This window comes from Callithrix jacchus, chromosome 12 (assembly GCF_049354715.1).
Source record: "Callithrix jacchus isolate 240 chromosome 12, calJac240_pri, whole genome shotgun sequence".
NCBI lineage: Eukaryota > Metazoa > Chordata > Mammalia > Primates > Cebidae > Callithrix > Callithrix jacchus.
This window is the reverse complement of record NC_133513.1, coordinates 46,464,020-46,486,629: the sequence shown is the minus strand read 5'-3', so window position 1 is coordinate 46,486,629 and position 22,610 is coordinate 46,464,020. Positions and strand designations below refer to the sequence as shown.

Here is a 22,610-nt window from a genome sequence, read left to right as displayed (position 1 = left end):
AGAATAGAAGAATATGAGAAGGTGAGAATGCATGGCCACTTTAGGCTCAGAGGCTTTGGGTGGCTGCTCTGAGGCCGTTCAGCTGAGGTCTGAGCAACTCCAGCTGTTATGTCAAGAGAAGGATCATCGCAGGCAGGGGAAACCCAACAAAGAGGCTGACAGTGGCAAACTAGCTGGTTCATTTGAAAAGCCAAGAGGCCACTGTGGCTGAAGCAAGGCAAGTTTAACCAGGATTGAAGGGGTGAGAGGAGAAGGGGGGCTGGGACTTTCCTAAGGAAGTAATTATGAAAGGGGTGTTATGCCACATGTTCTCACTCATAGGCAGGTGTTGAACAATGAGAACACATGGAGCGGGGCTAGGTGAGGGACAGAAGGGTTGGGGAGGTTGGGGAGGGATAACATGGGAAGAAATGCCAGATATAGGTGACTGACTGGGAGATGGAGGCAGCAAACCACATTGCCATGTATGTACCTATGCAACAATCCTGCATGATCTGCACACGAACGCCTGAAATTAAAGTTAAAAAAAAAAAAAAAAGAGGTGTTATGGTCAGAATGTTTGTGTTCCCTGCAAGGTTCCTATGTTGAAAGCTTCACCTCCTTAGAAGGTAAGATCTTTGGGAGGTAATTAGATCATGAGAATGGAGGCCTCGTGAATGGAATCGGTGCCCTTATAAAAGGGACCCCAGAGAGCTCTCTCACTCTCTTTCTGCCGTGTGAGGATACAATGAGAAGTTGGCAGTCTGCAACCCAGAAAAGGGCCTTCACCAGAACTGAGCATGCTCGCAGCCTGATCTTCCCAGCCTCCAGAACTGTAAGAAAAAAATGTCGGCTTTTTATAAGCCGCACAGTCTGTGGTGTTTTGTTACAGCAGCCTGAACCAATTAAGACAGGAGAAATCAAGGACTCTGAGCCTGAACTAGGACAAGGTGAAGCAGGAGCAGGAAAAGGAACATTCCAGAGGGAAGGATTCTGTGCAAAGCTTCTGTGGCAGCAAAAAGGATGCTCGAAGGCCTGGAGACGGGCCCACATGCCTGGGACACCCTGGGCACTGGGGCCAAGGTCAGAGCCAGAGATACAAGTCGAAGTCAGAGGGTGAGGGCCCCTGGAGTGCCTCTCAGGAATGCAGGCATGACACTACATGAAATGTGTTCAGAAGAGGGTGTTTTAGAAGAACTATACATTCATACTTTTCAAAACTAGGAGCCATATATGCACAGATGTGCTTGATTATACATGGAACACCTTTGGAAATACATACCAGAAACTGGTCATAGTGAGGAAAATATCATACTTTCACTGTGTAGCTTATGCAGGTATTACTTTTTCAAAAGATAAAAATATTTTACAATGTTAAATGCTAAACGGACAGAGGATTTTTTAAAGTGGTGAAAATATTTTGTATGATACTTACCGATGGATATATGTCATTGTAAGTTTGTCCAGACCTATAGAATGTACAACACCAGTTGTGAACCCTGATGTAAACGATGGGCTCTGAATAATAATGACATATCAATGTGAGTGCATCAACTATAACCAGTGTGGCACCCTGATGAGAGATGGTGATCACGGAGGAGGCTATGCTTGTGCCACAGCAGGAGGCATGAAGGCAATCTCTGTGCCTCCCTCTCAATTTTGCTGAGCCTAAAACTGTTCTTAAAAGAAAAAAAAAGTCTTTTAAAAAGTTGACAAACTCCCCCTCAGAAGAGAAAAACTAAGTTGATAGATGAGGTATATCAGGGCCCCTGTACTTAATGCTTTCTCTGTCTGGAATAATCTACCCCTAGACCTGTGTGTGATTAATCCCTTCATATGCATCAGTTTTTGCTCAACTGGCCTTTCTAGACCACTCTGTACAAGACAGCACCCATGTTACTATCTAGTCCCAGCGTTGTTTCCTTCATAGCACTTCAAATTACATATATTATTGTGTGTGTATGTGTGGGTATGTGTGTTTCATAAACAAGAAATGTACCTACTCACCAATATGTGGCCCGCAGCTTGTTTATAATACCTAGGACACGGTAAGTATTCAGTAGATCTTTGCCGAATGAAAAAAAGAAAACATCACTTGGCTGTAATGTGGAGGGGAATAATTGGAGCAGGACCACACTGGAGGAAGGCAGGTGGCTAGAAGACTATCACAAATGGTCCAGGTGAGAAACAATGGTTTGACGTATAGTGATAGGGAGAGCTCAAGATAAGGGAAGCTGGTGATATACAGTGGGTAGGGGGAAGAGGAACGTGTCAAGGGTAATTCTTAGGACGTAGGATGATGATACTCATTGAGTTGGAGAACACGGGAAGAGGACTAATTCTAAAGAGGAAAATCTCACATTTGATTTTGAAAGAGTTGATCTTCAGATACTTTTAAGAAAGTCAAAGAAAAACATTTACAAGGCTAGTGGATTCTGAAGTATTTACAGACAAAATGATGTGAGGACTTGGATCATCAAAATACACCAGCCAGGTGGAGGATGAGGAGGAGCAGGGAGATAGAAGAAACAAAATGACACAAAGTCAAGAGTAGTTGAAACTAGGTTCTAATTATTAGCGGTTCATTAACTGGTTCTATTTTGATATGTGCTTAAAATTTTCCAGAGGGGAAAAATGCTTTAAAGGATACGGTGTATATATGTCTGGAGCAAAGGGGGATAGGCTTAAACTAGAGATATAAATTTGGATGATACATATTTAAAGATGGTTATTAAAGCCATGGACATGGATAAAATCTCCCAGGCAAAAAGAACAGAGTAAATAGCTAGGACGCAGCAGACCTCGTTTTATAGAAATCCATCACATAGCGGCTGAGCAGAGGCAAATGCACCTGCAGAAAAGACTGGATGAAATGGCCAAGAGAAGGAAACCTAGTCAAATGGGCTGACTCCACAGGTAGGTCCCAAGCGATGCCAGAGAGGAGGAAGCTCTATCTAGTAGCTTACATAGTAGGCAGAGAGGATCACATTCTTTGAGCATCTGACAGGGTGCCAAGTGGAAACGGCCTGGCTGATTCTCATGGTCCCAAGCAGGGTAACACGGGTAAGTGTAGAAGTCTTAGGTATGCAGGTTTCCCTTCAATGTGTAAATGGGGTGCTCAGAGAGGTTTTCATTTGTTAAAAAATGTTCTTGGTGTAACACACTGTATTAGCCATTAGAGAGGCATAGAATCGGTCTGGAAAAACAGGGCATTTGTAAACAGAGCCTGGAAATGAATTAGGATAAATAAAACAATGAGCATGAAACAAGGGGCTGATGGTGTGGGCACCTCTTCTATCTCCCTCAAGCTGCTAATCAGATTCTTCTTTGTGTCATCATTGTTCTTGAAAGTCCTTTCTTCTCTGCTGGAGTTTAAATTATTTTCTTTTGTTTTTTCCTTTCACAACCCCTAGCACATTAGGCTGGAAGATGTTCAATGAGTGCAGAATGAGCAAAGCCCCCATGCCGTGTCTTGGCCAGCTATCATGCTTGGTGGATACTGCCCTTCCTGGACAGATTTCTTTCTCTGCACAGGGCTGGGGAGACTTGGAAGCCAGACCACCCAGGTGTGAATCTTGGCTCCCTCTCTTACTAGCAGAGAGACCTAATCTAGCAAGTCATCTTGTCTCTGTGTGCCTCTAGCTCCACCAGCAGTAAACTAAGGGAATGAGGCTGGACAGAGTGGCTCATGCCTGTAATCCCAACATGGAAGGCCAAGGCAGGAGGATCATTTGAGGCCAGGAGTTCGAGACCAGCATGGGCAACATGGTGAGACACCATCTCTACAAAAATTTTTTTTAGATTAGCTAGGTCTAGTGGTGGGTGCCTGTAATTCCCGATACTCAGGAGGCTGAGACAGGAGGTTTGCTTGAGCCCAGAGGTCAAGGCTGCAGTGAGCTATGATCAGGTTTCAGTGAGCTGTGATTACACCACCACTACACTGCAGTCTGGGAAACAGAGCAAGACCCTGTATGAATGAAGATGAGAGAATAACAGTCACTATTTGAGAGGTTTGTGAGGATTCAAGAAATCACCACGGGAAAAGCCATTAGAGCAGTGCCTGGAAAATAACAAGCCCTGAGTAAAGGTGAACTCTTACTATTCTGTACCCACCCCAAATGCATGCTCCTCCTCACTTCACCTCAGGCCCAGCTCCATGCTCTGTGACCTTGCTCATGGATTTTGTCTAAAACCTCAAGTGCCCTTGCCACAGTTCCCTGGCAGACATCCAGGCATCTTTCAAACCCCAGCCCCCGGCTCCAAGCTCCCAGCCTCAACCTTACAGTGTGGATGTTTGGGTCATTCTTCTCCAGAACATAAAGCCCTGAGGCCTAATGCAGGGTAGACACATGGGAGATGTCTGGAGGTTTCATGGGGACATAGATACTGAACTTGGAATCATACAAAGCAATGTTTGAATCCAGGCTCTGCTATGAAATTTGCAGACAAATTCTCTGTGCTTTGGACCTCAGTTTGTAATCTGAAAAATGGTGCTGGCAATGTCTGCCTTATAATGTTGCCGTGATAACTGAAATAGCCAAGGGAACATAAGGTACAGCTCCTATTACTTCTGCATCCCCTGCAGGATTCAGTTGCTCTGTAAAAGCCCTCACCCCATGCCCTTGGCCCTCCCTCACTAGCCTGTGAGCCCTTCTCTTTGTTAGCCTGTTTTCAGCTTCTTCTGCTAAGAGCCCAGCCCTTCCACCTGGCTGTGAAGGCACTCAGACCTGGAATTTTCCTTCTGTCTCTTCTAATAAGTGCAGGTATAGCTCCCTTTAATGGGCTGTCAGTGGGCAGTAAGAATCTGAACTGCACAGTTAAATGAAACAAATGCCTGGCCATCTCTGCTAACAGCTGTGAAGCTCAGGAAACCCTTAGGTCCTGAAACACTGAGGTTTTATTTAGCATCTGTACATTAAAAGTGCAGCCCACTCCTTTTGGAGATGGCATTGTTCCTGTTCTCTTAGCATTATTTTTCCCTTAAACCTGGTAGTTCACACAGATGGGTAAAATGGAAGAGGGTGAGGGAGGATGAAGTCTGCTCTTTCAAAAAATAATTAACCTGCAAATGTTTGCTGATGCAGATGAATCTTTCACGCTGAACCTCAGCATCCAGGCTCCTGCAGTACCTGAGCCTCCTTCCTTTCACTGCCTTCAGCAGTTCAGCCCACACAGCTCTTAACTGAGCCCCTGCGAGGTGAGGACCTATGGAAGCCAGGCCTCAGCCACGTGGATATCTACAGGGCCAGTGTAAGGCTGGCGGAAGCCCAAACAAAACACCAATCCAGAGGTCCTGGAAGGCCACCTGGGCCCCCTGTGTTGTATGTCAATACAAATCCACCTTTGCTAGGGGACCTGAAGTTTATCTTAATCCAGGCCAGACTGCATTGTTAGTGGCCCTGTTTATCCCATAAACAAAACCGAGTATACAAATGGAAGTCCTGAGTTTCCTTGATTGGGGCATCTCTCAAATGTCCTGTAGGAGGCTGGTTAGTTTTCTTCTGGTCTTGCTAGATTAAGGGGAATTGGTACTAGCTCAAGCTTATGGTTTTACTTTAGAGGCTAAGAAACAGAATATTTGCTACAAGGGGTGGGCTCTGCTTTCTGGAGAATGATCATTAGTATTAATTTATTTGTTTAGTGTTTACCAAGTACCAACTAATGCTGCCTAGGAGGAGAGGTATATTAGTCCATTCTCACACTGCTAATAAAGACATGCCTGAGACTGGATAATTTATAAAGGAAAGAGGTTTAACTGACTCACAATTCAGTGCAGCTGGGGAGGCCTCAGGAAACTTACAATTATGGTGGAAGGGGAAGCAAGCATGTTCTTCTTCACATGGCAGCAGCAAGGAGAAGTGCTGAGCAAAGTAGGGGGAGAGTCCCTTATAAAACCATCAGATCTTATGAGAACTCACTGACTATCATGAGAACAGCATGGAGGTAACTGCCCCCATGATTCAAATACCTCCCACTGGCTCTCTCCCATGACTTGTGAGGATTATAAGAACTACAACTCAAGATGAGATTTGGGTGGGGACAGAGCCAAACCATATCAACAGAGAATTAATAACATCAGAACAGATGGGGTTTCTGGGGTGAATGACTGAGACATAGGAAGGCAAAACAATACATAAACAGAAGGGGGCAGCTGACTGTGGTCAATAATGAGCCAGAGAGCCAGAGCCAAGGAAGCTGAAGTCTGCAGCGGGCTCTGCAAGACAGAGCAGGCCTGAGTGCCTACGCCTCCTGCCTGCACGAGCTGTGGCAACTGAGTGGGCCCCTGACCCTTTTGAATCTGAGGTCCTTCATCCACAGAGTAAAGGTGATAATCCCTCACCTGAGGATGATGTGAGAATGAACCAACATACTTAACAGTCTTAGAACCACAGAGGCACTCAGTAAACATTAGCTTCCTTGACCTTAAGGTAGAAAATCAGAGCACTGGAAAAACAGCGGGCTTTGGAAGCAGAAAGAATGAATGTGAGTTCACCAGTGTGTGCTGATTTGTTGTGGGAGGTTGGGAAAGTTACTTACCATCTCTGAGCCTCATCCCCTTGATTCTTTACTGAAGATGATATGCCCATATCACGGGGTGGCAAGGGACAATAAGTTGCTGCATGGGAAGTCCTGGGAAGCCCTGAGTCGTTATTCGGTCCCAGTCCTTTGGTCCATGAGACACTCCACATTTTCAGGGAAGAGAGCATGTCCATATTTGCCCACAAGCATATCTCTGGTGCTTGGCCCTAAAGCACTCAACACATAGGAAGTAATAAAAAATTTTTGTTGGAGGAATGAACCTCCTAATTTTTCAATGGGGAAACAAAGGTGTTAAAGTAACTTAACAACCTTGGATTTTTTCAAGGACAATTTTGCTCAGTCAAAAAACAAGTTGGTGACCAAATGTGGGAATCTTCCCAATGCACCATGGAAGAGGAGACAGCAAGAGGCAGAGTGCACCTGCAGAGACCCCAGAACAGAGGCATGAATGCTGCTTCTACCTGAGACCCATGCTGAAAAAAATTTTACAAGCCCCTTGGAGCTGAGAACATTTTTACAGTTTGGTCAGAGAAAAGTACTTCAGGGTTTGTAACTAAACAGGAGGAGGACCTGGAACGCTATGATTCTCTGGCTCCCTTAAGTTCTCCTGGCAGGATTCAGGGCAACCTGCTAAACTACAGCAGCTGAATTTTCACCTTCACATCATGTTTTGATAAATGCAAAACAAGAGCAGATCAGAACTTGTTTAGATGAACTGGAAGAATGATGAGGCAGAACCTCAGGATATTATGGCCTTTCTGAGCTTTATTACATGTGACACTATCTCATCTTCTACGTGCTGAGAAAACCGTGGAAATCATCCTTTTTATCACTGAGCCAGTGACAGTAACACTTAGGAGATGCTGTCACACTTTGGGGTAGAAAATCTATCTCCAGGCAGTGATGGTGAGTGCCGCCATGCATCGAGACCCAGCCAGAACCACTTGGCAAAGCCGTCTCCAGAGCTTAGCCACTGGTGGCCAGGGGCCCATTGACCAATCTAAGTGTCATTCAAGGCCCTCAGCCAGCGATTCCCAATATATCACCTTCTGGATTTGATTCATTTTTAGAGTCCACTTCCTTTTACTAAGCATGTGGTAGTGGGTAAATGAATAATCCCTCTGGGCCCCATTTCCTCATCCATGAGAGAAGCAAGACAAGGACCCACTGCATTTGATCATGGGAGCATTAAGTTAAGTAATGCATACAGAAGTTTCAGTAAAGTATACAGTGCATAGGAGCTTTTCCAGAAATGGCTGTTGACACTGCTGCTGTTGCCTTTTCTTGTACATTAGCTCATCTGCCGGTGGGATCAGATGGGAATTTAACTGCAGAACACAAATTAGATGGTATCTTCACATTTATTACTCTGGGTTTTTTAAAGAACAGTGTTGGCACACGTACAGACATTTGATCGAGAAATTGGGTTGTGAACTACCTGCCAATTTGGATTGAGCCCTCATGGCCTTCTAGAACAGAGAACAGCAGACAGATGGTCAAGCCATGGTCGTCTCACATACAGCTGTGTCCTTCTCTGATCCAGTTACTGTGATCTAGGTACGCCATGAATTCACATTTGGCCCAAATCCCTTTTTTACAAGTGCTAGATGCTCCTCCCGTCACCTTGGTGATTTTCAATATCTAAAAGTAGGACGTCTATCCTGCGTTCCCTCATGTTAGATTCAGTCCCTCACTCCACCCTGCCCTAAATCTCTGGGTGTTTGATTCTACCACTCAAAAGATTCACTACTTCTCTTTCTACTAAAACTACCTCCTTTATCTTTATCTAACCTACTGATAATGTTGATAGGAAAATAAATGTGTTAGATAGAGTAGGAAAGAGAACAAGTAGCATTTGTAGAAAGCCAGTTATACCTAGCTGGATGTGGTGGCCTGTGCCTGTAATCCCAGCTACTCAGAGGCTGAAGTAGGAAGATTGCTTGAACCCAGGAGGCGGAGGTTGCAAGCAGCCAAGATCATGCCACTGTACTCCAGCCTGGGCTACAAAGAGAGCCTCAAAAAATAAAAAGAGAAAAGCCAGTTATACTCAGTCCTTTAAGTTTATTAGTAAGCAGTGGGGATTAAGCTCTTAAAATTACATGTTCTGGGTTCAGACTGCCTGGAAGCACTACTCTCTGTATAATCTCAGGCAAATATCTCTGACCTTTAATTTCCCCAAAGGTAAAATGGAAGGGACAAGACAAACCTCCTGGGATTTGCTGGGGCCATTACTTGAGCTAATACATGTTCCTGATGTATAGTAGTATATACTCAGGGTTCTCTAGAGGGACAACACTAATGGAATAGACATCTATATATAAAGGGGAGTTTGTATTAATTCACATGATCACAAGGTCCCACAATAGGTCATCTGCAGGCTGAGGAGCAAGGAGAGCCAGTCCGAGTTCCAAAACCGAAGAACTTGGAGTCTGATATTTGAGGGCCAGAAGCATCCAGCACAGGATAAAGATGTAAGCTGGGAGACTAGGCCAGTCTCTTTTTTCCTATTTTCCTGCCTGCTAATATTCTAGCCACACCAGCTGCTGATTAGATGGTGCCCACCCAGACTGAGAGTGGATCTGCCTTTCCCAGCCACTGACTCAAGTGTTAATCTCCTTTGGCAACACCCTCACAGACACACTCAGAACCAATACTTTGGATCCTTTAATCCAATCAAGTTGACATTCAGTATTAGCCATCACACATCCACGCCTTGTCAACTTTAACCCATACACATCTCCTGAGATCACACATAACCTTCAAATAAATAGACAATAAAAAGGTAATAATTACACCAAACATAATACAACTATCCTTCATACAACCAGAAACTCACCAATCCCCAACCCAAATACTATTACATGAAGTTAACAATACTTAAATGCTGATATGAAATCAATAAATCTTATGTCACATGATAAAGGGAAAAGAAAGGAAATACAATGAAGAATTTTCTTAGTACAAGTGTATACATGCACAAGCATGTTTTTAACAAAAGAAGGAGGAAATACTCATGACAATTACAGTCCTCATTTCTGCAGCTGGTTACATGGTCATTAATGACTACTTTTTTCTACTACCCATTCTGTATTCCCTTTGCCTTCAGCAAGCACCTCAGCAGGTCATGGTTTTTTCCAGGGGGGGCTGGGGGATGACCCAAACCTTCATTCCAGAGGAGTCTGGGTCATTTGTAGTCCTGCCTGGGTTGGGCTGTTGTAGTTTTCCATTGATCTTAATCACAGGACTTTGTAATACTAAGAGGCACCCTAATGGATCTCTTGTATTCCGTGCATGCTCTTCCTTACCTCTGTTGCAGAGTAGTAGACTGATTTCATCTTGATCGTTTGCGTCAGTGACCCCAGCCAACACTGTAACTCCCTTCTTAGCCTGTTGACTTGAAGGTAGGAAGAGCCCAAAGTGTCCAGGTGGCAATCTTAACTTCCAATTTAATGGAATTTATGTTGTATCTCCTGGTGGCAGCATTCCTCCACTGGAACTAAGACCTGTAGGCAAGCAGAATGTAATATTGCAGGAACAGGAGGCAAAAATTTTACTAGCGGATCACTAGGAATGATGGTGAGTGGTGCCGCTTCCACTTCCCACCCTTGATTTCTAAACCCACGAATCCTGGCTATGGGAGAAGCAGTATCATATATTCAATGATGATGCCGAGCGTACAGAGGCTTCTGGAGACCTTTATCCTTCACCTTAGAAAGAATAACTCAACAGGCCCCCCACCACTGAACCTCTAGAAATTTTACTAAGGTAGGAGGTATCTGAATTTTAGTCAGATTTATTTCCCTTCCTCTGGCACACAAATGTCTCACCAATAAGTCTAGTGTGTTTGCTACTTCTTGCTCACTGAATCCAATCAGCGTAACATCATCAATGTAAGGGACCAGTATGATATCTTATGGAAGCAAAAAAGTGATCGAGGTCTCTCTGAATAAAATGAATAAGATTGTGGCACAAAGCCCAGAGGGTTGATATGTCCCTGAGATAGGAAAGTAAAGGTATATTGCTGGCCTTGCCAGCTGAAGGCAAATTGCTTCTGGTTGGCCTTATGGATGGGAATGGAGAAAACGGCATTTGCCAAGTCAATGGTGGCACACCACGTACCAGGACATGTGTTAATTAGCTCAAGCAATGGTACAGAAGCTGCAATTGGAGTTACCACTTGGTTAAGCTTACAATAATCCACTGTTATTCTCCAAGATCCATTTGTCTTCTGCACAAGCCACATAGGAGAGTTGAACAGGTGTGTGATGGGAATCACAACCCCTGCGTCTTTCAAGTCCTTGATGGTGGCACTAATCTCCACAATCTCTCCAGGGATGTAATATTATTTTTGATTTACTATTTTGCTAGGTAGAGACAGCTCTAACAGCTTCCATTTGGCCTTCCCCACCATAGCAGCCCTCATCCTACCAGTCAGGGAGCCAATGAGGGGGTTCTACCAGCTGCTAAGCATGTTTATGCCAATTATGCATTCTGGCACTGGGCAAGTGAACACAGGATGAGTCCAGGGACCCACTGGACCCACTGTTAAGTTGAACCTGAGCTAAAACTCCATTAATTACCTGATTTCCTTAAGCCCCCACTTTAACTGGAGGACCACAATAACATTTTGGGTCCCCTGGAATCAATGTCAGTTCAGGGCCAGTGTCCAGTAGTCCCCAAAATGTCTGATCATTTCCTTTTCTCCAACACACAGTTACCCTGGTAAAAGGCCAGGGGTCTCCTTAGGGAAGGATGAAACAAAGATTCACTGCATAAATTGTCGGTAATGTAATGGGGTCCTTCCTCAAGGAGACTCGGCCTCCCCTTCATTCAAGGGGTTCTGGGTCTGTAAATTGGCTCAAGTTTGGAAATTGACTGAGGGCTCATGATCCTGTTTTTATAATTCAAATTAGTCTTTTGTCCATTTGACCTAGAAGTTTTCTGCTTATATAAATTATGTAGGAATACAGTAGGCTTCCTATCAATTTCACTTCTAGGAACACCATGATTAATTAGCCAATGCCAGAGCTCTACACGAGTAGACTATTCTGATTGCTGCTTTGTCTCTGCTGTTCATTATGGTAGCTACATTCACCTTACCTTTGATGGTTGAGTGCTGCCACTTGGCCCCTGCCACCCTGGGATCCAATTTTTCTCATTGTATTTAAATTTTGTAGTTGAATGACTACAGTTCTCACTGTTAGATCTGACATACAGAGAAGAGCAATTACAGGACTCTTCAAAGATTCAGGTGCTGCACTCGCAAATCTATTTCACGAGGCATTGGTCAAGGGTATATCTTCTGAACCCTCCCAGCTTGGGTGAGTAGGTCTAAAGAGACTAATCCACTCCACCATCCCAATCTCCCTGAGCCTTTGGACCCCTTCCTCTTCATTAAACCAAGGGAGATCAGGCATTTCTAGTTCACTCAGAGAATGCCTTTTTTTTGAGTCTCACACTGTTGCCCTGAGCTGGAGTGCAATGTGCAATGGTGCAATCTCAGCTCACTACAAACTCCGCCTCCCAGGTTCATGTGATTCTCCTGCCTCAGCTTCCTGAATAGCTGGGATTACAGATGCCTGCCACCATGCCTGGCTAATTTTTTGTCTTTTTAGTAGAGACAGGATTTTACCATGTTATTCAGGCTAGTCTTGAACTCCTGTCCTCTAATAATCCACCCACCTAGCCCTCCCAAATTGCCAGGATTATAGGCCTAAGCCACCATGCCCGGCCTAGAATGGGCCATCTTTTAATCCATATCTCAGCTAACCAAGCAAATAAACTATTAGAACCCTGTTTAACTCCCAAAGCTGCAACAATAAATGCAGAGTCTCTACTTAGTGAGCCCAAATCAATAAATTCCACCTGATCCAACTCTATGTTCCTTCTACCACCATCCTACAGCCTTAATAGTCATTCCCATACTTGTTCTCCAGAGTTCTGTTTATAAAGATTAGAAAACTCAAGGGGTTCTTTTTGAATGCAGCACACCACCTCATGGGTCACGCTCGCAACCTCACCTCCAGGGGCCCACCAGGACTTTAGTCTAATTATAGGTCTTGAAGTAAACAGGGGTGTTGGGGGTGGCTCCAGAGGAGAATCAACATTATCTTACCTGACAACTGTCCCAGGGGAGGCCATCACTGTTGCCTCAGGCAGTGCAGACAAAGGTGGAAAGACTGATGGCAGCATGGGTCGGAGAGGGGATGTTTTGTTGCCACTACTGGGGCTGGGGAAGCTGTTTCTTCTGGCAAAAAAAAAAAAAAAATGGTCACAGAGTTTGCAAGCTCAGTGTCCCCAGCTTCTTCAGAGTCCTCCCACACATCCCCATTCCAAGTTGCAGGGCCCATTCTTTTCCAATCAGTGTCCTCACTTTAACAGTAGACACCTGGCAAGGCTGTGCACGCACCTTTCATTGCAGGTCAGCCACTCGCATGATAAGAGCTTGTGCCTGCTTTTCCACAACTTTAGCTCTTTCTCTACAGGAGAAAAGACTCTCACTCAGGGCAATCCTAGCAGATTTGAGGCTAATATCTGCTTCTAAAGCCAAGAGATAGAATCCCTGAGTTCATCATTTTCTTTCATCACTTTGTCTACTGAACTTAGGAACAGCCAAGCAACTTCATTATGTTCTTTGGTTCTCCAGATATGGTCAAAGGTATTATGTATAGAGTCATTAATCTCCTTGCCTCTCACAAGCAATGAATCGGGAGTGTCAAATGCATTTACTTTGCATAACTCTCTAAACAGTTTACACCAAGAGTATCAGTGTTCTCCATACTATTAGAAGCAGAGTCCTTAGCATTTTGGGGTCTAATCATAAAAAGCAGCCAGCAACTCCAGAAACTCCAAAAACCAACAAAAGAACTCCATCCTTAATATTCTGTTCCTCTAGGATCACTTCTGGTACAAAAATCTGTATTAGTCAGGGTTCTCTAGAGGGACAGAACTAATATAATAGATATATTTATAAAGGGAGGTTTACTAAGCATTAACTCACACAATCACAAGGTCCCACAATAGGCCATCTACAAGCTAAGGAGCAAGGAGTGTCAGTCTGAGTTCCAAAGCTGAAGAACTTGGAGACTGATATTCAAGGGCAGGAAGCATACATCAAAGGGGAAAGATGTAGTCTGGGACACTAGGCCAGTCCCTCTTTTCACATTTCTCTGCCTGCTTATATTCTAGCCTTACCAGCAGCCGATTAGATTGTGCCCACTCAGATTAAGGTCTGCCTTTCCAAGCCCATGGACTCAAGTGTTAATTTTCTTTGGTAACACCCTCACAGACACAGCCAGGACCAATACTTTGTATCCTTCAGTCCAATCCAGTTGACCCTCAGTATTAACCATCACAAGCAGTGCTCAGTAAATATTACAGTTTATTCTTATATGATCTTTGCAAAAAGCCTGAAGGTGTTATTATTCTTTCCAGTTACCAATAAAGAAATTAAAACTCAGGCTGTTTCAGTAACTCGATAGCAATGTTGATAGCAGATGGACACCAATCCCAGACTCTATGTCCTCAGACTCATGTGTGCTGCTGTAAACAGGCTGCCACCTAGAGGTGCTCCAGGCACATTTTCTGATGCATGTGTGTTCTCTCATCCACAGTTCCAGCCATCAATTCAGTCTCTTCTCTCTTGTACTACCAAGGGAGAGAAAGCAGAAGTACGTGTCAGGCAATAGGTAACGGGAATAATGGCTCTAAGAGTCTATTCTTCCTCTGTTAATTTCCTTGTATTCTGCCTCTGTTAATTTCTGCCCTAGAAACAGAAGCTTGTCTGACAAGGGTGAGTCCTTAATGAGCAATTCCTAACTGAGGATCTGAGTGTGGGTTTGTTTTGTCCACATTCACAGCATGGCTCAGCAGACAGCAAAATAAACTTGGTTTTAGATGCGAATAACCTTAGCAAGACGATTTCTACAGCACATAGATGTGCACATAAACATGCACATGCTCAGCTAAGAAGAAAACTAAAAATAGATATTCTTTGCATGGTCCACTAAGTGACATCCTACCTAGCAAAGAATCTCTACCTCCAAGCACCTGCTCAGTCCAAACTTCAGACAAGCATTAGACTATTATCCTGGCCTCTAGGTGTGAGAGGAATAAAGATTGATTCTATCAAGGGTCTGAGAGAGGGAGGAAAGAGAGCCAAAACATGGCATAGGCCTTTACATAACCTATGGGAGATCACCAGCTCAAATTGGGATTCTTAAAGATTAAAACAAATAGTCCTTCTGTATGCAGACAAGCCTCAGACATGATGGATGAGGGCTAACTGCATCCCAGATCTGTGTAATATTTTTCTGCTCTTCTTTACTTGAGGATTTAAGCCAACTCTGATCTGGGTTTTCTGGGTGATGAGTGAAGCCTGGAAACATTTCTTCCCATCTCGGGACCAGGTGCCTGGTCAGCCACAGGCAGTTCTGAGCATTAAGTGTGGCAGCTTCCTGGAAGCAAAAAGAGAAGGAGAAGCTGATTGGTCCAGACTTTGAGCTTAGACCAGAGGTTGCCAAATTTGTCTGCACATTAGAATCACCTGCAAAAGCACTTGAAAAAAAGCAATTTCAAAAAGCATTTGAAATTGACCCAGGCACACTTCAGGTTAAGTAAACCGCAATCTGTTAGGTGGGACAAAAACACCAGGAGTTTCGAAGCTCCCCAGATGATTCCAATGTGCAGACAAGCTTTCGGAACCACTGGTTTAGACATGTGATTCTTTCCTGGGGGAGGCTGTACCCACTAAGAACATCTTGTAATGTTAGGAGACATTTTTGGTTATCACAAATAGGGGATGGTATTGCTGACATCTAGTAGGAAAAGGCCAGGAATGCTGCTAAACATCCTCACAGCAAAGAATTATCTGGACCAAAATGTTAAAAGAGTCCAGAGTGAGAAATCTAATTTAGACCCTTGCTACTCAAAGTATGGTTCATGGACCAGGAGCTTGTTAGAAATACAGAACCTATGAGTGGGCACGGTGGCTCACACCTATAATTTCAGCACTCTGGGAGGCCAAGGCAGGTGGATCACTGAAGGCCAGGAGTTTGAGACCAGCCTGGGCAACGTGGTGAAACACCATCTCTACAATAAATACAAAAATTAGCTTGTCCTGGTGGCAAGTGCCTGTAGTCCCAGCTACTCGGGAGGGTGAGGCACAAGAATCGCTTGAACCCAGAAGGCAGAGGTTGCAGTGAGCCTAGATCTTCCAGCCTGGGTGACAGAGCAAGACTCTGTCTCAAAAAAAAAAAAAAAAAAAAAAAAAAAAAAAGTTATAGAGAAATAGAAATACAGAACCTCAGACTTCACCCCAGACAGACTGGGTCACAATCTGCATTTGTACAAGATCCCCTGGTGATTAGTAGGCATATTAGATTTTAGAAGCACTAGTTTAAACTAATTTAGGGCTGTTCTGTATAAAGGGAGGTCCCTTCCATTTAAACTGCTAGGCTGGATTTCTGATCCGTGGCAACCATTTCTTTCACACCCTAATTCTCCCCACAGCTCCTCAAACTTGGGTACAGGAACAGCCTCAATCCTTTTATTGCATTATATGCCTGCATCCATATGTTTATGTTTATCACAGTCTCAGGCTTTAGAATCAGACAGATCAGGTTTGGATCCCTGCTTTGAAACAGATCATTTAAAAACCTTAACCTCTCTGGGTCTTGATGGTCTAATCCACAAATGGGAAAAATGATGTGAAGACAAGATAAACCACGCAAAATTAGTGATGGTGTCTGAGCAGTGTGAGTTGAAATCCAAACTTCATCAATTCATTAGTTTTTGATGTTGGGCAATTTATTTTCTTCCTTTGAACCTCAATTTTCTCATCTAAAAAAATGTGTAACTACACCTGTTATGGAGAGGCTTACCCAGGTGATAGATTTTAAAAAGCTAACATGGAGTAGGAGTGACATGCAGTCATTTGCTTATTTCCTGAAATATGGCAGGAGCTTCATAAATGGGGTAGTGTTTCATTCAAAGCTCACACCAAAGCGCCGTAAATCCCTTCTCTGTATGAATCTGGTGGGACATATGTTCACAGTCATAGGCTCCCCTTCATCCATTCTGGGGCCAACACAGAAAGAGGAGGTTGTCATCTGCTGTTTTGTCTCATCGTCTCTGGTGAGACTGTATTTTGAGGGTTGGTAACATGCTTGCCTTCCCCTGCAGTCCCACTGCAATCCCACTTGCGGCTGGGTGATGTGCACAAAAAGTCCTCAATAAATGTTTTCTGCTAGTGATTCGGGATTCAAAGACCACAGCGATGAGAGGAGGAGCTGGGACTCAGACATGGTTCCTCCAATTTTGAAACCAAGGCTGGCTTCACGTCACCATGCCACCTCTCCATGGCTGCTCCCCATCTCTCCCCATACACACTCAGAATGCAGCAGTCAGTTAAAACAGCCTGGTGGGGTTTACTGTAGGGACATGAAAGTTCATTGTTTCTCCTGAACTGGATTGTAAATGCTTCGAAGCACAGGCTGTGCTTTTTCCTTATTCTGTGTTCCTTAGGGCCCTAAACACACATGGCTGAGCACACAGCAGAAACTCAATAAATCTCTGTTATCTAATTAATTGATTGGTGGGTTGGTTGATTGATTAGGTCATGGTTGACTGAAGTAAATGCAGCATAAGCATAAGAGATGCAGGTGGCAATTATGTAATCTCCAACTCCGTCTTTGGAAAGCTCCTATAATTTCCAAGCTTCTCCTGCACTCAGGATAGACCTATTCACTCAGCCTTTACTGAGAACTCCCAGAAAACAAACATTATATAAAGTGAGGATGACAAGGCAGGCAAGGGGAAGCATTGAAGCCCCAAACCCACAAGGCTACTTGGGTCCTATTGTCACACGGAGAAAGCCTGACAGGGCACTGTGGAACACCACCCAGGCTAAGCCAGGAAAAATGACAGAAGTGAGAGGAGGAGGAACTGGGAAGAATGGGAGCCAAAGGGCACAAAGTCTGGAGCAAAGAGATCACCTGTGAGGTAGAGCAATGAAGAAAGCTTCCTTGGCAGGTTTGCCATAAGACGTCGCCCATTCAGACAGGTAGGCAAACACCTGGCTTCAGGATCTGTAGAGAATGTAATTAGCACGGACAGGAACCTAAGAGCCACACCAGGTGAGCCAGAACATATCTGAGCGATTCCAGCCAGCCAGCAGTGCCGCTGGTCCGAATGCCTTGGCTTTAACTCAAGAATCCCGGAGCAGCAGGAGGCTCCATTTCCAATAATGAAACACAGATTGGAGCCATTGGACTTGAGCACAGAGATTTCAATTCTCCTTTTTTTTTTGCCACAAACGAAGCACCTGCTATGCTGTAACTGCAGCAAAGCAGCCATGAAAAGAAACATAAGTGAGCATTGACTTTGTCCAGGCTAAAAGATGACATCCTAAGTGGTCTGTTTCTCAAAAGCAAAAGTGAGCCAGATCATCACTTCCTCTGCCTCTTGCAGGCTGGGCCTGGGGCCAGATGTTTAGAGAAGACATCTTCAATCACTCAGTGGAATAAGGATCTTCTGGGCCTTCAGCAGGGCTGGATCAGCCCAAATTCTTCACCTCTCTTGGAGGTCAGAGGACAACTGTTGCTTCACCAAGACAGAGCTGAAAATGCCTAGACCTCAGGCTGTGTGGAGAAATCAGCTGGAGAGCCAAGTGAAGAGCCAAAGAAGACTAAGGAGAGTTAGGAGGGCAAAGGGTAAACCCAAACCCAAACCCACAAAGCAGTGACAGGCTCCAGGGCCCGACAAGCAGAGAAGAAACAACGGCCAGGTGCAGTGGCTTATGCCTGTAATCCCAGGACTTTGGGAGGCCGAGGCAGGTGGATCACCTGAAGTCAGGAGTTCGAGACCAGCCTGGCCAACATGGTGAAACCCTGTCTCTACTAAAAATACAAAAATGAGCCAGGCATGGTGGTGAGCACCTGTAATCCCAGCTACTTAGGAGGCTGAGGCGGGAGAATAGCTTGAACCCAGGAGGCAGAGATTGCAGTGAGCTAAGATTGCACCATTGCACTCCAGCCTGGGCAACAACAGTGAAACTCCATCCCCCCCCCGCCAAAAAAAAAGAGAGTAAAAGAGAAAGTAAGGGAAGAGCCTATTTGAGGGGTTTTCTCCAAAGATGAATTTCTTTTCTGGGCTGGTGTTTATGTGCCACCCATAAAGAAAGGCTATTCATGAAACCCAAACAGAACAATAGCCCAGAGCCCAGATCTGTCTCTATGAAGCCTGGAGATCTCCTGTACTTCTTACAGGGGAAAAAAAGCCTAAGATTCCTATTCCTTCTAACAGCTGGACTTGGATCAATTTTTTTTTCAGACTGTCTTAAAGGTAGCCCAGAAAGGGAAAGACCCTGCTTGGGAACTGTGGGAAGATGGTCTGGATTTGAGCACCACTCTCAAGAAGAAAAGAAGAGACTGCACTGAAGAGATAATGGCATGCAATGGTATTTTTAAACTACGGGTGATAAAACACAGGAACTATAAGACTTTTGAATTCACACACACACACACGCTCACACCTGTTTTCCAAAATGAAGCTTACTTGTGGTAAAGCTAAACAGTGCAGCGGCCTCTTTAATAATATAGCGGAAGGATCCCCTTCTGTCACTGTTTAAACTGTCGGAAGATAAATTTTCACAAAGGCTGACGGGAATGAAGTGTGTCTTTCAATTACACGGGAGGAAGCGAATGAATTGTGATCACCTACCACTGGGGGCACCTTTTGGAGAGGGGGCTCTCTACAGTTTCTCTCATGTAACCGTCAGAAGAACCCCATGAGACAGTGTTATTATCTCTCATTTACTAATAACAAAGTTGAGATTCATCGAGGTGTAATAAGTCCCAAGATTTCACAAGTAGTAAGTCAGCAATTTCACCAAACATTTTCAAGTTGACAATCTGATACTGACTTCTGCCCACTCCCCCCAGCAAACACACCACCTCCCCCAAACCAGACCATCCTGAGAGGAATAATGGATAATGCATCCCCACTAAAGGCAGACAGGTTTTAAATCAATCCACCAAGTGACCAATTAACATTCTCCCTTCCATACCCAACCTCTGATTCCTGAAAGAGATGAGAAAATTCAGTGTCTTCTCGATCACATTGATATTCATCCCAATTACCCTCCTTCTTCTCTCTTCCAGCAGCACATAAATTACCAGCTCTGTTGTCAAATGCTGTATGTAATTGTGTTTAGCATAACATCCCAAGGGAATAGAAAAGCCATCCGCTCTGTGATGGGCTGGCATGCCAGGATGCACTGGAATGAAAGTTGGAGCCTTGTATCCACCCCTTCCTCTTCCCACCACCCACAGAGGCTGGTGAGCTCAGGCGGGGCCAGCCTGTCAGGAGTCACAGAGATCAGAGTGTGAGGTGAGTAAGCAATTCCCACGAAGAAACAGCAGCTCCTCTGCTTGTCAAACTGCAAATCTAGGCAAAATATGGATTTATATATATATATATAGATGCCCAAGGAACAGGTTCTTTCCAGGACTATATTAGTAAATCACTAGAAAGAAATAAGCTTTTTAAAGTAATTCTTGTGAGCCAGGTCATGTAACATGTTCTCATTTAATTTCTGCTATAGGCCTTGGGAGGCAAGGTGCTATTGGTCTTGCCCAAGGTGACACAATTGGTAAGTACAGGGCTGGCAATCTGTTTTCTTGAACTCCCCTTTCTGATGCACATCCTTTATCCCAGCATCCCCTCCTGCCTTCCCAAGGATTTGCCTTACATCTAGTGCCCTCAGAACCTTTCACTGTTTGACTACCCAGCTGGAAATCTACCAACCAGGAGGCAATCCTTGGAAAATCCCCCAAATTAATACAAGTCTCTTGAAAGCCAAAAAAGAAATTATCCTCATTATCACTGTCAATTAGAATAAAGTGTGGCTACAGATAAAATGAAGTAAAGAACAAACTGTGACTTAATTTAAGGCTCAACTTAAAGCTCTGGCAAAGTGCTGCAGTATGAATGGCAGGCCCAGCGTTTCTCTGTCTTCCTGTTCTGTCACTCTCAGAGTGTGGCTCATTCACAAAGTCATCTGCTGGTCCAAATGGCTGCTGGAGCGCTTGCCTTCACCTCAGAATGCCAGGCAATAGGGAGAAGAGATCAGGGGAGGACAAATAGGCTCTCCCTCCTCTAAGAAGTCTTTCTAAATTTTCCACCCAGCAACTTCAGTTCACATTATGGTCAGAAAGACTCACATGCTCACACCTAGCTACAATGGAGCCTGGAAAATATTGTCTACACTGAGCACACTGCCACCCTCTCTTACACTGGAACTCTTTTCCTAAGGGAAAAGACAAAGCCAGTGGGCAGAAAACCACTGCCTGAATTACAATGGCCATCACCCGCCTCCACCGCCATCAGCAGGACTTCTCACTGGACTCTCTATGCTTCATAACTTTGTTTAGTTGATCCCACAATGACCCTACAGAGTGAACCGTGTCCCTCATTTTACAGGTTGGGAAATAGGGCGTGTTAGTTGATTTGTATTGCCATGAAGGAGTACCGGAGCGTGGGTAACTTGTGAAGAAAACAGGTTTAAGTGGCTCATGATTCTGCAGGCGGCATAGAAAGCTGAGCACTGACATCTGCTTCTGGTGAGGCCTCAGGAAACGTACAATCATGGCAGAAGGCAAAGTGGGAGTCTGTGTGTCACATGGTTAGAGTGGAAGCAAGACAGATGCCAGGCTCTTTTAAACAACTGGCTCTCATCCCAAACACCTCCCACCAGGCCCCATCTCCAACACTGGGTATCACCTTTCAACGTAAGATTTGGAGGGGACTAACATCCAAGCCACATCAGCAGGTTTCACAGAGGCTAAGTCACTTACCCAAGGTCTGTTACTGAACTGAGACGTGAGCCTGGAAGACAGATCTATTATTAATAATATTTGTCCTGATTTCAAACTCCATGAAGTGTCTACTTCACATAAATGTCTAATATGATGTAAGTTAATTAAGAATTTTGCTGTTTAAGTAGAAGGCAACTGTTTACCCAAATATCATATTATGAATCTGTCTGTCTGGTCCCAAAGTCCAGGATTCTAACTACTGCACTACACTTTCACCCTTCTATGGTCATTTTATGTATTGAACAGTGATGGAGAAATTACAGCATCGGGGAATCCTCAAATCAGCCAAGTAGGAAGCTATCCGGCATGCTTGAGCAAAAACCAACTATAGCACCCTCAGAAATCTCACCCTAAGAAAAGTATTAACCTCATTTTACTGAGAAGAATACCAGAAAGACCAACTCAGTGGCCACACACACACACACACACACACCCTTAAGCCCTACCTCTCTCAATTGGGTGGCAAATATCATTCTACTGAACTGTTTTGCCCTTTTTTTCCCCTCTACTTACAGCTAAAGATTCACTTCTCTCATTAGTTTATTCCTATTGTGTCTTAAAACCTATTCATAGCTATTTTGCTTAGGAGCTCTTTTTCATGACTATTTCAAGAGAAAGGCTGACCTGGTTATAACCTCACTCCTTCGTCTGCACATCCTCAGGCCTAATTGGATCCCAAGTTCCCAAATGGGATAAGTAGGTCAGCAGCTAAGAAAAATATAGCTTTCCAGCTGCCACAAAAAGAGGTGAACATTGTTATTAGACCCATAAGCAAAAGGCCAAACTATGAAAAGTCTTAGCCAATAGCTTTCTGGCACTAGACAGCTTAGCCAGGAAGATCTGAGAGCTACCTAGTGTAGTTCCCAGTATGGTTCCTAGCTACCTAGTATGTCTACACCATTTAGGATTATGTTAATATATTATGGCAATACTAATAGCAAATGTACTGAAGATACTATTTGTAGAACTGGACCAGACAAATAATTACCACTATTTACCAGGCACCTCTTCCAAGCCTATCACCGGTCAAAATTGGGGATACAGGAGCAAGAAGGCCCAGATCCTGCCCTCAAGTAACTTGTAGTCTAGGGGGTGAGCCAGATACATGAATCTGTAATTTCATACCACAGGCTTACAGAAGTGACTTACGATGAGTCCAGTGCTTTCAAAACTCAGAAGAAGATCATTATCATCTCTTTCTAGGGCTATCAGAAG

The 22,610-nt window shown here is 44.3% G+C and overlaps 1 long non-coding RNA gene across 4 annotated transcripts in view; it reads right to left on the bottom strand.

The window, feature by feature from the left end:
* Positions 1-12,648: 12,648 nt before the first annotated feature.
* LOC144578654 (uncharacterized) overlaps positions 12,649-22,610 on the bottom strand; it is a 172,644-nt gene continuing 162,682 nt past the window's right edge. For 3 of the 4 annotated variants that reach the window (XR_013524863.1, XR_013524864.1, XR_013524866.1), the window contains one exon: positions 12,652-14,166. This is a non-coding gene — a long non-coding RNA (uncharacterized LOC144578654). Of the gene's footprint in view, positions 14,167-22,610 lie in introns of all 4 variants that reach the window. The other variant, XR_013524865.1, reaches the window with a different exon arrangement.